This window comes from Anser anser (genome assembly GCF_964211835.1).
Source record: "Anser anser genome assembly, chromosome: W".
NCBI classification, from domain to species: Eukaryota; Metazoa; Chordata; class Aves; order Anseriformes; family Anatidae; genus Anser; species Anser anser.
The window spans coordinates 846,807-861,481 of record NC_139731.1 but is presented as its reverse complement, the minus strand read 5'-3'; the positions used below and the strand labels follow the sequence as shown (position 1 = coordinate 861,481).

The following is a 14,675-nucleotide window of genomic DNA, read 5'->3' as shown; positions in this document are numbered from 1 at the left end:
GAAAATAATGTAAATTGGCTTAAGAGAAAGGGAATGTTGGGGAAGATACTGTCACGAAGGATACCTTCTGACATCAGTCGACAGGCTGAGCCTCTCACCCCCCCACCCCCCCCATGGCCCATTGGGATGCTGTGAGGTAAGATCTGAACGCTTGGTTATACCAGGCGTCTCCACGGAAACTTAGAAATCTCTGGTGTCTTTATGCTTTTTAACGTCTTAATACCTAGGCTTTGTACCTGTGCATTTCATGCATGCTAGCTTGCTTTTGCAGACAGTGAATTTATCACTGGCAATCCAAAGGACCTGTGTATCTGTTGCCGTAATAAACTGCACTTAACTGCATTGTTCCTGGCCGTGATAGTTCTCCTTGAACGCGACTAGAGCGAGGGCGTGCTGCGTTGTTGGTGAATCCGTGGCCGTGATAGTTCAGTACCCTGAAGCCGACCGGACCCGTAACGGTCAATCAGCTACACCCCTTAATGCGACACCACTAAAGGAAGAAGATGACAGGGCTTGCACGCGTTGCAGTAGGCTTTGCATGTGAAAACACCCCCAAATAATTTCACATGCATTTAACGTTTTTAAAGGGAAAAAAACAGGAAGGTGTAGTCTTTCTGTAAGCTACAGCCCTAGATAGTTAAGGCATCAGTATTCATTCCTTTGCTTGACAACAAACTATGACCATACAGAAGAGTTAAATATTTTCATTGCATTCTTAAAGGCGATTTTTCAGACCTGTGCTTCAGTTGTTGGAGTTGAAGACGCCCTTACTTTTACGTTAAGACCAAAATCTTTATCTAAGATTGTGTGGGAAGGTCAGTCTTTCAAAGAAAAGAAAAAACGTCTCTTAAGCAGGATTTTCTGAATGGTGGAATCTAATCTGAAAAAAGGCCGCTTCAGCAGGTTATTTATTTATTTATTTATTTTTAACTGTTTTGAACCTCTCAAGTAAGCTAGGAGCAGACTAGGAACAACTGAGGACTTGTTAGAGTGTGCCTTTTCACCTGGACGCATGTTACTTTGAATAAATTAACAAGGATAGCTAGTGATAATTTGTGATTTAAGGAAATTCCAGATACGTGAGAGAAAGAGCAGTGTTAAAGCAGTTAAATTCCTGCATTCCTAAGTGCTCTCTCTAGCCAGTTTCTGAACGCTTCTGTTCTGTGGCTAGGATTTGGTCAGCTTGACCACAAGATCACTAGTAAAACAAGGATGCCGTCCAGTCAAACCTTCAAATGAATGTAACTTACCTAAGGTCTACCATTTGCTATCAAAGCAGGTAGCTTTGTCCTAATATTCTGTACAGTTGACCAATTTTAGCATAGAACTGAAATGCAGTCAGTTTAATGGGAGGGCTTTGGAAGCCACCTTCTCCAGTCAGTTCAGCCCTGTAGTCAGAGAGCAGATCAAGCCGGGTGCAGGGTTGTGACTTCTCTCTTTAGAAAGAAAACCACTGAGCCAGACAGTTCCATGTTGAGTGTCACAACAGGGAATGACATTTCTTCCCTTTGTCTTTCAGATGCAGAGCTTACTGATGGAAGCCTTCAATACTCAGACTAAACCTACCATCAAAACCGACGACCTTTTTACCATCCAAACCAACCATTTTTCCATCAAACCCAACAACTTGGGTTTTGAAATGAAACTGGTAAGCCACAAGCCTTTATTGAATCTATTTTGCAGTGAAAGGGTTTTCTCTGTAACCTGATCATTTAAACTGTTGTGCTTAAAAGAAGGTCACTTGCAAGAGCAGTTATAATCCATGCTATAAAATTGAATCATCCTCTAGAAAGAAAAAAAAAGGAGCAATTATCTTGCATGTACTCTTGATAAAGGAGGAGCTACACAATGGTATATAGTTTCACACTTTATTTTTGAGAATGTCCAGGCTTAAGTAACAGCTCTTGATGACAAATGAAAAGATTAACACGCACTGGATTTACACAGAACATTACATTTGTAACAATGATCGATACAGAGTATTTGTCATGCAAATCACCTGTGTACACCGAGTAATACTTATTTCAATATATATCTGTACAGTATTTACATTTTATATTTAAACTCTAACTCGAAACATTTTCCAAGAAAATACAGAAATGAAACTGGTAAGCCACAAGTCTTAATCTGCAGCATTTGGTCTACAACAGACCTGGCTTTTCCAGCAAGCATATCTACATAGCTATGTAACAAATCTTAAAAAATAGGCATTGTTTTTATCTATGAAGCATTATAAATGCTGCTTGGTTTATAAAGCTTCAGTTTTGTTAAGTGATTTAGAGCTTACTTTGTCAGAATATTTTAAAATTTAAGTCAGTCCAGGGGAGTTTAACTGTTATATACAGTTCTCTCCCTAGATTGCACTGGCAACGGGGCAGCAATTTAATGCTAGAAATAATATACTTCCTGCTACAATCTCCTCAGTTACATGTTACCCTGAATAATTATTTCTGCAGGGTATAAGGACTTCAAATACAGCAAACGAACTTTCAAGGCATTTCCTTTGTGCTTACCGGTAGACACCGTCGCCTGGCTAGATAAACAGATTTTCTTGAAGGTATTATTTCAGCATATAAGAATTGATTAAAAAAAAAAAAGTGCTTCATGGTTTTGTAATCTCACAGTTCTCCAGGAATACTTGATTTGCTGCATTTCACCATTACGCTCGTCAGTAGCACTGATTCTGGTTTATCACTATTTGCATTACAAATCTCCTTGTCCAAAGCCTAAACTGATGTATGCACTGCTTGAAAACAAAACGTGAAGTTGCAGAGCAGAAGACTCAAGTCATTAGGTTAGCAGCTGCGTAACCATACTGCTTTCCAAACATAAGATGTAGAGCTTACTGAGTTTCTATGAAGAGTTTAAATGGCTCCCATTAAGCAAAGATGTCCCCACACTGATACTTCCTCTTAAGCAAGGATTCTACCTCCTTTGGCTGAGGCTTGCTCCCTTACTCACATTCAAACATTCATCCAAGTAGCCTGCAATTCCACATTCGTGGGGGAAAGTCTGTAGAATAGAAAAGGTTCCTCCAGTCTCTTCCTCTCAGCCTTTTTTTGAAGCATGCAATAAAGCAAAACATTCACAGGCTGACCTTCCATGCAAAACAAGGCAACTTAGTAAGACAGGAACCGCAAAACTGATTGTTCTTTAAAGTTAAAATGAGATTTGAAATAGATCAAGTTAGCAAGTGTTGTTAAGTCCGTAAGTAAGTCTCTTTTTGCCAATGCAGCACAGTTCCCTATCATGTAGCCAGAGCTGCTTCTGTAGCTCCAAGAAGCAAAACTGCTTTGACAAAATACTGTGTCATGAAAGCATTCGTTGGCGCAGGAGGCACAGCTCAGGTTCAACAAGTTTGTGAAAAAATGAGTACTAACAGAAGCAGCAGCGTCCAAAGAAACACTTTATGTCCCCACTGCAAAATGAGGGGCTTTACCTTGAGTGTTATGCACACTGTCAATAGAAAAGCACTGTAACAGAATCTGCCACGGCAGTTTGTATGTTACTGAAAGACCATCAGAGTGGGACTGCAGAAAGATCTTTCAGAAGTTCCAAAAATACATGTGGGGGTGGGAGTTTAGTTGTGTTAGATAACACAATCTTAGATAAAGATTTTGGTCTTAACGTAAAAGTAAGGGCATCTACTGATTTCTTCAACTCCAACAACTGAAGCACAAGTCTGAAAAATCGCCTTTAAGAATGCAATGAAAATATTTAACTCTTCTGTATGGTCATAGTTTGTTGTCAAGCAAAGAACTATCACGGCCAGGAACAATGCAGTTAAGTGCAGTTTATTACGGCAACAGATACACAGGTCCTTTGGATTGCCAGTGATAAATTCACTGTCTGCAAAAGCAAGCTAGCATGCATGAAATGCACAGGTACACAGGCTAGGTATTAAGACGTTAAAAAGCATAAAGATTCTGTTACAGTGCTTTTCTATTGACAGCGTGCATAACACTCAAGGTAAAGCCCCTCATTTTGCAGTGGGGACATAAAGTGTTTCTTTGGACGCTGCTGCTTCTGTTAGTACTCATTTTTTCACAAACTTGTTGAACCTGAGCTGTGCCTCCTGCGCCAACGAATGCTTTCATGACACAGTATTTTGTCAAAGCAGTTTTGCTTCTTGGAGCTACAGAAGCAGCTCTGGCTACATGATAGGGAACTGTGCTGCATTGGCAAAAAGAGACTTACTTACGGACTTAACAACACTTGCTAACTTGATCTATTTCAAATCTCATTTTAACTTTAAAGAACAATCAGTTTTGCGGTTCCTGTCTTACTAAGTTGCCTTGTTTTGCATGGAAGGTCAGCCTGTGAAAGTTTTGCTTTATTGCATGCTTCAAAAAAAGGCTGAGAGGAAGAGACTGGAGGAACCTTTTCTATTCTACAGACTTTCCCCCACAAACGTGGAATTGCAGGCTACTTGGATGAATGTTTGAATGTGAGTAAGGGAGCAAGCCTCAGCCAAAGGAGGTAGAATCCTTGCTTAAGAGGAAGTATCAGTGTGGGGACATCTTTGCTTAATGGGAGCCATTTAAACTCTTCATAGAAACTCAGTAAGCTCTACATCTTATGTTTGGAAAGCAGTATGGTTACGCAGCTGCTAACCTAATGACTTGAGTCTTCTGCTCTGCAACTTCACGTTTTGTTTTCAAGCAGTGCATACATCAGTTTAGGCTTTGGACAAGGAGATTTGTAATGCAAATAGTGATAAACCAGAATCAGTGCTACTGACGAGCGTAATGGTGAAATGCAGCAAATCAAGTATTCCTGGAGAACTGTGAGATTACAAAACCATGAAGCACTTTTTTTTTTTTAATCAATTCTTATATGCTGAAATAATACCTTCAAGAAAATCTGTTTATCTAGCCAGGCGACGGTGTCTACCGGTAAGCACAAAGGAAATGCCTTGAAAGTTCGTTTGCTGTATTTGAAGTCCTTATACCCTGCAGAAATAATTATTCAGGGTAACATGTAACTGAGGAGATTGTAGCAGGAAGTATATTATTTCTAGCATTAAATTGCTGCCCCGTTGCCAGTGCAATCTAGGGAGAGAACTGTATATAACAGTTAAACTCCCCTGGACTGACTTAAATTTTAAAATATTCTGACAAAGTAAGCTCTAAATCACTTAACAAAACTGAAGCTTTATAAACCAAGCAGCATTTATAATGCTTCATAGATAAAAACAATGCCTATTTTTTAAGATTTGTTACATATCTATGTAGATATGCTTGCTGGAAAAGCCAGGTCTGTTGTAGACCAAATGCTGCAGATTAAGACTTGTGGCTTACCAGTTTCATTTCTGTATTTTCTTGGAAAATGTTTCGAGTTAGAGTTTAAATATAAAATGTAAATACTGTACAGATATATATTGAAATAAGTATTACTCGGTGTACACAGGTGATTTGCATGACAAATACTCTGTATCGATCATTGTTACAAATGTAATGTTCTGTGTAAATCCAGTGCGTGTTAATCTTTTCATTTGTCATCAAGAGCTGTTACTTAAGCCTGGACATTCTCAAAAATAAAGTGTGAAACTATATACCATTGTGTAGCTCCTCCTTTATCAAGAGTACATGCAAGATAATTGCTCCTTTTTTTTTCTTTCTAGAGGATGATTCAATTTTATAGCATGGATTATAACTGCTCTTGCAAGTGACCTTCTTTTAAGCACAACAGTTTAAATGATCAGGTTACAGAGAAAACCCTTTCACTGCAAAATAGATTCAATAAAGGCTTGTGGCTTACCAGTTTCATTTCAAAACCCAAGTTGTTGGGTTTGATGGAAAAATGGTTGGTTTGGATGGTAAAAAGGTCGTCGGTTTTGATGGTAGGTTTAGTCTGAGTATTGAAGGCTTCCATCAGTAAGCTCTGCATCTGAAAGACAAAGGGAAGAAATGTCATTCCCTGTTGTGACACTCAACATGGAACTGTCTGGCTCAGTGGTTTTCTTTCTAAAGAGAGAAGTCACAACCCTGCACCCGGCTTGATCTGCTCTCTGACTACAGGGCTGAACTGACTGGAGAAGGTGGCTTCCAAAGCCCTCCCATTAAACTGACTGCATTTCAGTTCTATGCTAAAATTGGTCAACTGTACAGAATATTAGGACAAAGCTACCTGCTTTGATAGCAAATGGTAGACCTTAGGTAAGTTACATTCATTTGAAGGTTTGACTGGACGGCATCCTTGTTTTACTAGTGATCTTGTGGTCAAGCTGACCAAATCCTAGCCACAGAACAGAAGCGTTCAGAAACTGGCTAGAGAGAGCACTTAGGAATGCAGGAATTTAACTGCTTTAACACTGCTCTTTCTCTCACGTATCTGGAATTTCCTTAAATCACAAATTATCACTAGCTATCCTTGTTAATTTATTCAAAGTAACATGCGTCCAGGTGAAAAGGCACACTCTAACAAGTCCTCAGTTGTTCCTAGTCTGCTCCTAGCTTACTTGAGAGGTTCAAAACAGTTAAAAATAAATAAATAAATAAATAACCTGCTGAAGCGGCCTTTTTTCAGATTAGATTCCACCATTCAGAAAATCCTGCTTAAGAGACGTTTTTTCTTTTCTTTGAAAGACTGACCTTCCCACACAATCTTAGATAAAGATTTTGGTCTTAACGTAAAAGTAAGGGCGTCTTCAACTCCAACAACTGAAGCACAGGTCTGAAAAATCGCCTTTAAGAATGCAATGAAAATATTTAACTCTTCTGTATGGTCATAGTTTGTTGTCAAGCAAAGGAATGAATACTGATGCCTTAACTATCTAGGGCTGTAGCTTACAGAAAGACTACACCTTCCTGTTTTTTTCCCTTTAAAAACGTTAAATGCATGTGAAATTATTTGGGGGTGTTTTCACATGCAAAGCCTACTGCAACGCGTGCAAGCCCTGTCATCTTCTTCCTTTAGTGGTGTCGCATTAAGGGGTGTAGCTGATTGACCGTTACGGGTCCGGTCGGCTTCAGGGTACTGAACTATCACGGCCACGGATTCACCAACAACGCAGCACGCCCTCGCTCTAGTCGCGTTCAAGGAGAACTATCACGGCCAGGAACAATGCAGTTAAGTGCAGTTTATTACGGCAACAGATACACAGGTCCTTTGGATTGCCAGTGATAAATTCACTGTCTGCAAAAGCAAGCTAGCATGCATGAAATGCACAGGTACAAAGCCTAGGTATTAAGACGTTAAAAAGCATAAAGACACCAGAGATTTCTAAGTTTCCGTGGAGACGCCTGGTATAACCAAGCGTTCAGATCTTACCTCACAGCATCCCAATGGGCCATGGGGGGGGTGGGGGGGTGAGAGGCTCAGCCTGTCGACTGATGTCAGAAGGTATCCTTCGTGACAGTATCTTCCCCAACATTCCCTTTCTCTTAAGCCAATTTACATTATTTTCTATCTTTTAGGTGGAGCTTGAGTGACTCCAGTCATGCATATCTTGGTTGTGATTGGTAGAAATTATCTCGCTTGCGTTTAAAGGTACAGGCTCCGAGAAATTCAGAGGATGTGCTCAGTGAGGGGTGGTTGCACCTTGGAGGCGGGTAGCTTTTGGGATGGAGGTGTGCGTATAATGCCTAGTCACTTAAGGCAATTACTCCACAAGGAGTAACCTTACTCCTGTAACTTAACTACTGGAACTACTTTAAGCTTTAACTACAGCATATCTAAAACATAAGAAGGATGTTACTATGTAAAAAGCAGATGAAACCAGTCCTTAAATCTTACTGCTTATTGTGCGTGAGCAGACTGGCATGAGTTTTAGCTATACTGGCAAATATCAAAGCACACCTGTGTAGTCCCAAAGCTGGGAGAAAAACAAGGAAACCTTGAAGAAAATGGGGAGGCCTGTAGCTTGTGTAGTCTTTTAGCTGAGAAAATAAGGAAGGAGAGAGACAGGTAGCCTTGAGCTAGCAGAAGCAAGGAAGAGAAGGGATAAAAGGGAAAAAACAAGAAGGAGAAAACCAGCTCCAGACTGACCTATAGTAACCTTTTGCTCATTAAGGGTCATTAACACATTAGAAATCACACCTGTCAAAATGCTAATCTATGCTAATGTGGGATTCGGTGTGTGTCCCCCTCCTCCTGTACCCCCTCCCCCCCCCCCCCGGTGTTCCTCTGTAATGCGCAAGCTCAGTAGAGATAAGTTAGGTGAGCTGTAATAACCAATCAAAAGGAGCCAAAGAGACAGTTTTCACAAGTTTCCTGTGTATGAATGACGGTGATTCGAGTCAGAGGTGTGCTTGCTTTGCGAAAGATAGCCAAGTACCTGACTCTGCAGAGTTCTGTAATTAATTATGTAATTAAAAGACCTTCGTGTGCATTCCGACTCGGGGTGCTTATTGGCGCGGTGCACTGGGCACGAACCCGCGGACAACATCTGTACTCAGTGTGATGCCTACAGATAATCCTTTCCTGTTGGGACCTGCATATTTTTCTGTGCATTCAACACAAACCCTTTGGCACAACTAGTTCCCTACGTAGCTGCCAGTCCACCACTCAGTTGCACTTCTGAAGAGGAAAAGCTATTTCCATCTAACGTAGGAGCACATACTCTAAATGCAAGCTTCGCTCAGCTGGTCATTTACTGCAGGACAAGATTTGAAAACTGTTGTTGAGATTCTGTTGGGTTTTCTGCTTACAGAAAAATTAAGTGCTAGATCGCCCTCTACTCCACTTTGTAGTGCTGCATTTAATGGAGATTCAAATAATTTCATTTGCTCCTCCGTTTATGGACAATGAGCTGAAGGAACAGGTACAGCACATTAGCCTGGAATGCCTTCCCTCCCAACCAAAGTGAACTGGAGCTGTAGCTAACACAAGCAGAAGCAAGGCTTCCACGTTTTCAGCTGAATAAAGTTCCAACAAAGTCATCCTCTGGGATTTGAAGCTTACTTCAAATTACATGCCAACAACTCTTTTCCCTGAAAGGTCTTGCCAAGTTCTTACGTCATAGTAAAGTGTATACCTATAAAATTTACGGTTAACATCTTCACTTAGTTTGTCCAATTTTTGCATTATCGCTCAGCTGTGTGCTCATTTATAAGTCGATGCATGTATACAAGCTGCTGATCAAGTCCTATGTCTTGTTTGCAATTCTTCGTTTCCTTGTTGCCAGCATATTGTAAAGCGGATCCCTGCTGCTACTTGCTCTAGAAGAAAAGGAATCATCGTTTTTGGTTACCAAATACCCGCTTCTGAAAACTAGAAGTGTTTTGTTCTCTCTTCCCTTTGAATGACTCCACACCTCTCATCAGATAATGGATTGCTGACCTAGAATCAGAGAACATCCCAAGGTGGAAAGGACTCACAATAATCCCCGAGTCCAACTCCTGGCTCCACACAGGACCACCCCAAAAGCAGACCCTACGTCTGAGAGCATCGTTCAAACACTTCTTGACCCCCGTCAGGCTCGGTGCCATGACCACTGCCCTGGGCAGCTGTCCCAGTGCCCGAGCGCTCTCTCAGGGCAGCACCTGAGGCGCACCTCGCCCGCACGTCGGGGCTTTTTCGTTTCGGGGCTTTTTCGCGTCGCGCCCTCGGGCTCTCGCCGCGGGCGACGTGCTGCTCCCCAGCGCGGACACCTTGCGTGCGGGGCCTGCCCGCGGCGGCGGCGGGAGGGAAACCCCAACCGCAAAGCCCTCCCGGCAGGGAGAGCTCGGGGTGAGGGCCGATCCGGCACCGACAGTAAAGACACACCGGAGGAAACGCTCTGCTTGTAGCCGTGAGCACCGCGGCCAGGTTAAAAAGGCGTCACGCTGGAGCTCCGAGTTGGGCGGCGTTCCGAGGCCGTCGTGGCAGTTGTGGAGACGGCCTCGGCTGAGGTGGCGGCTGCTGTCGCTGCTGTCCCCTCTGTCCCCGCTGTTGCCGCTGTTCCCGGCGCCTGGAGACCCCCGGCAGCCCCCTGTGACAGGACCTGTGGCCCCGGGGAGCAGGACCTGTGGCCCCCTGTGCCCACCGCCTCGTCGGCCATCCCGGCAGCAATCCTGCCAGCACAGAATAGCTCACTGGCGTTACGTGCGTTTCAGGGTAAAGTGACGATTAACTTCTATTTCCTGGCTTGGGTGCTGCTTTATTCTTTAACGAAGCTTCAGGTTTAAAGGTTAAACTCAGTTATGTCAAGGTTAAACTCAGTTTCGTGAATGGCATCTTGGACAAAATCTTAAGCTGTGATTGACTCTCTGCTTAACAGAGGCCAAGCGTGTACCTACTGAGAAGCAGGTCATAAGTGATAAGCCCTCACAAATTAACTTGCTATCACAAAGTGACGCCCAGAAAAAGTGTATTCAAAAGCTAGGCTCATTATAGAATCACAACAAACCCATCATGACTGGTGCAGTAGACAGTGCGGTAGAGGGCGAGCCCTGGAAAGACAGAAGTAAAGTAGCAGCGAAATGCAGGTATCTTTGTGCACACGAAACAGAAAAGCGCAGGCAGTAAAGTAATAGTGTTCCATTACTAACGCGAGCAACAATTATATATAAATCGCAACCATTATCTATTAGATAATAGGTAATAATTAATAGATAATTGCAAAGCTCCAAAAATGCAATAAATAACTGATTCCCCTCAGAGAATGTCATTTACATTTTTATATTAAAAAGACTCCAGAGTTGTAATGGATTAAAATCCTACGAAAGTGAAAGAAATGGCATCAGCCACTAGTTCTGCAGAAGCTAAAAGTAATACTGATAGAGTTTGGATGGAAATTTTTACTTTGTGTGTTTAGTTTGGGGATTCCTTTTAAATCATTCATACCAGCAATTTAGTTCTTAAAGGCTGTTTCTTTGAGATTAAGTGACAGGACTTCTACTACTCTTTTCTTCTTGGAATGCTTCTTGGTATTCTTACGTCAACCAGAACCTTTGTCTCTGTCGCAGATGAGAACAATGACCACGGTTAACAAGCCCAAATCTTCAAATTCTAAAAAGCCATCTTCAAGGCGGTCTGGCAAATCCAAGAAACCGAGTACTAAAAAACTGATGTCACGCACCGCAAACTGGGGCCGGATACCACCTGCACAAGATTCAAGCCAAGTCTCTGTGGCCCAAGGATGTGGAGGTGCTATTTATTGTAGATCCTCTGAAAAATCTAAGCCTTTTGCCCAAAGAGATCTGAGTAAGTGTGCGCTTTATCCTGCCTCCGTTTTCTTCAAAACAAAAGTAGAAAATGCAGTTCTTACTTGTTGCACTGATAGAGAACGGGAGTACTGTGAATAAAGACTTCCAAAGCGATTCCCCTAAGGCAACTGAAGTGACTGACGTTACAGAAATTAATTTTGATATATTTACAGTCGACAGAGAAATATGGGGAGCATTTTGTAATGCACAGATTCATCCGTGTCTTTTCTGTTTTGCAAAGAAAAGCGTTTGATTGTTGCTATTCACAGCTTCCATTATTCACAGGTTTTTGAATGCTAACATTGCTCAGGAAAAGATCTGATATTTGTAGGGGTACCGTCATTCCTAGTTATTTGTTTTTACATTGTCCTTGCATTTATTACCATATAATTTCAAGTCTAAGTTTGTGGTTTAAGTTATAATAAGGAAAAAAGCAGTAGTTGAGGTAATCAGGTTAAAGATTATAGATGGAGAGGAACTTGGCGTTAGATACTAAAAACAGGATGGCAGTTAGCCTTGCCTTAGAAAAATTAAAATGGTTGACTAAACTTTTTTTTCCCAAAACGTTGTGTTGACCAGCCAATTTGAATTTGGCGGTATTAAAGCTGTCTGCAATAAGTTTTTCTGTTTTGGATTGTAGCTAGTTCCTCTAGGTGCTCCCGCAGAATAGTATTTTTACTATACCTATATATACTTTACATATTTACTATACCTATATATACCTAATGCCTTTCTTAGAAACAAACAAACAAAATCTCTTTTTAAATATAACTTTCTTGCAGTTGTTAATGATGGAATTGCTCCGCCACAAAGGATTCCTTTTCCACCTGAGAAGATATGTATGGATTGGCAAGAAACACAAAGTGTTGGAGTTGGCCTGTACAATCTTGGCAACACACGTTTTCTTAATGCTACTCTACAGTGTTTGACCTACACCCCCCCCCCACTTGCCAATTACATGCTTTCTCTTGAGCACAGCCAGCCATGTGAGTACTTTCTAACAGTATTTTAAATCTGTTGGATAGCTCTGAAGGTGAAAGAACAGCAGTGATTCTGTGGGACAAAGTTACTTGCCTGATTTTACCTGTAGAAGCTGGCTTTGAGCATTGTATTAGCAGTGGGCTCAGAATAGCATATGGAGTGCTTTTAATGCACCATGTGTGTTTTTTGTTTGTTTTTTTAAAAGGATCTTTTCTTGCTTCATGGGAATAATGAAGTGCATTGGACAGTAATGCATTTAATGAACATTTGGCATTTGGGCTATTTGGGCTTCCTGCTGCTAGAAAGGCAATAAAATTTAGGATGTTGGCATCATAGGTCTTTAGTCTTCACAGCCTAGGTTCCATAATGCACTACAATAAATGGTCTGTTCGTTGTTGAACCAATTAAAAAAAAAAACAAAACAAAAAACCAAAACCTAGAAAGCAATATGAGCTGTTATGAACATGACTAGATTTTTTTGTGGGACTGTATTAAAATCTAGACTGATTTTGTTCTAAATAAAATGTTGTACTATAAACTAAATGTTGTACTAAACGTGTATGCTTTTTAGGCTGGTATCTTTGTATCGATACCTAGAAATTTAACTGTTTTCTTCCTGTATATAGAAATTGTTTCAGTTAAGAATCCTGTTGAAAAAAGGAGGGCAGAAGTACTATTACATACATTACTTTAGTTTTTCCTTTCTCCCAAAGGACTCGTAGCTCTGTATCATGAAGCTCACCTGACAGCACTGTGCTGAAAATAACCCACATTCTCTTAATGCTGTATCATCAATGTCAAATATTCTTTCCTCATATATTTTGCAGCCTGTGGAGTTCACATTCCTGTCAGCCTTCACAAACGTGACTTTGCAGTAGTCTTTTAGATTTCTCATCACAAAATGCACTTGAACACAGGCTTAATGGATATTTTTATTCTATAAAGTTGTGTGAAATGAAATGTTACGAGACTGTTGGGACAAGGAGAGTGGATATTGTATCTATAGTTTAAATGTTACTTATATGTTTGTTTGTAGTTATGTCTGTTTCGCTGGACTGGGATACTTTCTTCTTTCACTCTTCAGGTCGTGAACAAGATTTTTGCATGATGTGCACGATGGAGACTCCCATAAACCAGGCCCTGCGTTGCACTGTTGATGCCATCGAGCCTACGCGTGTTATCAATAACCTCAGTCGTAAGTGGCTTCAGATGTGTTTCTTTTTCAGTATCTTGTAATCTTCAAATAATTATTTGATGTGTATAAATGGTTTTAACACTATAAAGAAGAGAGATTTTAGAAATATGAGAATTATTTCATTTTTAAATGAGGTAAATACTATCATCTTCTTATTCTTAGGAATAGGACAACATTTCCGTTTTGGCAGTCAAGAAGACGCACACGAGTTCTTGCGCTATACTGTTGATGCTATGCAGGAAGCGTGCTTGAATGGAAGCACCAAGTCAGCATAAACAAATTCACTTTTATACGTTCTCTAGCACCTTGTAGTCCTTTATTTACTATCAAAACTGAAAGTCTACGTCATCCTTGGTTTTCATAAAACTCTTTGAAGAGTTAACTGTGTGCCTTAAATCTTCTGAGGTCTGATTATAATTTATTTCCAGATTGGACAGATCTTCTCAAGCTACCACCATCATTCATCAAATATTTGGAGGATTTCTAAGATCAAGAGGTACTTTTAAAAATATTCCTGTCCTTAGAACTGATCTGTGTCTTTTGTCGGTAGTAAAGCAGTCTGCAGCTTGTCTAAAGTAGTATCTATCGACAACTTGAATTTGGACAGTTAGTCTCCTCCACGTATTGTTAAGCATTTATATTTTGCTTCCAGTGAAGTGCTTGAATTGCAAAGCAGTTTCGGATACGTATGAGGCATTTCTTGATATCACTTTGGATATAAAGGTAGGATGTTTTGTAAATATAATTCATGATGTTTAAGTACATGTATAACTTTCTAAATTAAACTTGTTTAACTTAAAAAACCAAACCACATACAATGTTAAAATATAAGAGCTTGGTGGTGGTTAGAAAGTGGATTGGACTTTGTCCTTCTGTGGAACCCCTGTAAATAGTCTCCACGTAAGGAGACAGCTCCACGTAAGGACACAGTTCAAGAGCTGTGCAAGACGCTGCTTAGTGAGCCAGCACAGGCTGCTAACATTAATTACCACAGAGCCAGCTCACATTCTCAACTCACAGGAACCTGCTGCTGCCTTCCACTCCAAATCATTCTCCATAGCTCCTTGCTTCAGCTCACCACTACTACAAAATGAAGCAACAACAACAACAACAAAGCTGCGTCTCCTTATTTCTAAATGAAGTTAAAAGATAACTTATGCTCTAAGTCATGCAATACATAAAACTAATATCTAGTATTAAGACATAATTAGTAATAATCTTACTCGCTACATTTGTAGCAATTCTCTCCATCCGGCTCTTCAGGTTTCACAAATAGTTCTAGAGCTCTGGTAACAGATGAAACCGCCTAGAGGAGCGAGAGAGAAGAGCGTAAAGTCACTGTAAATTCAAAATTCCAGAGACGCACTAGG

General features: G+C 40.8%; 2 protein-coding genes across 2 annotated transcripts in view; one reads left to right on the top strand and one right to left on the bottom strand.

Moving 5' to 3' along the window:
* Positions 1 to 14,675, bottom strand: part of LOC310888674 (uncharacterized protein) — a 151,106-nt gene that overhangs the window by 12,991 nt on the left and 123,440 nt on the right. The window contains exon 7 of the mRNA XM_083815621.1: positions 14,529 to 14,611. The gene's annotated coding sequence lies outside the window, so the exon portion shown is untranslated. The remainder of the gene's footprint in view (positions 1 to 14,528; positions 14,612 to 14,675) is intronic.
* LOC310888675 (ubiquitin carboxyl-terminal hydrolase 42-like) overlaps positions 13,138 to 14,675 on the top strand; it is a 77,283-nt gene continuing 75,745 nt past the window's right edge. Inside the window, exons 1-3 of the mRNA XM_083815622.1 lie at positions 13,138 to 13,305; positions 13,734 to 13,801; positions 13,958 to 14,028. The gene's annotated coding sequence lies outside the window, so the exon portion shown is untranslated. The remainder of the gene's footprint in view (positions 13,306 to 13,733; positions 13,802 to 13,957; positions 14,029 to 14,675) is intronic.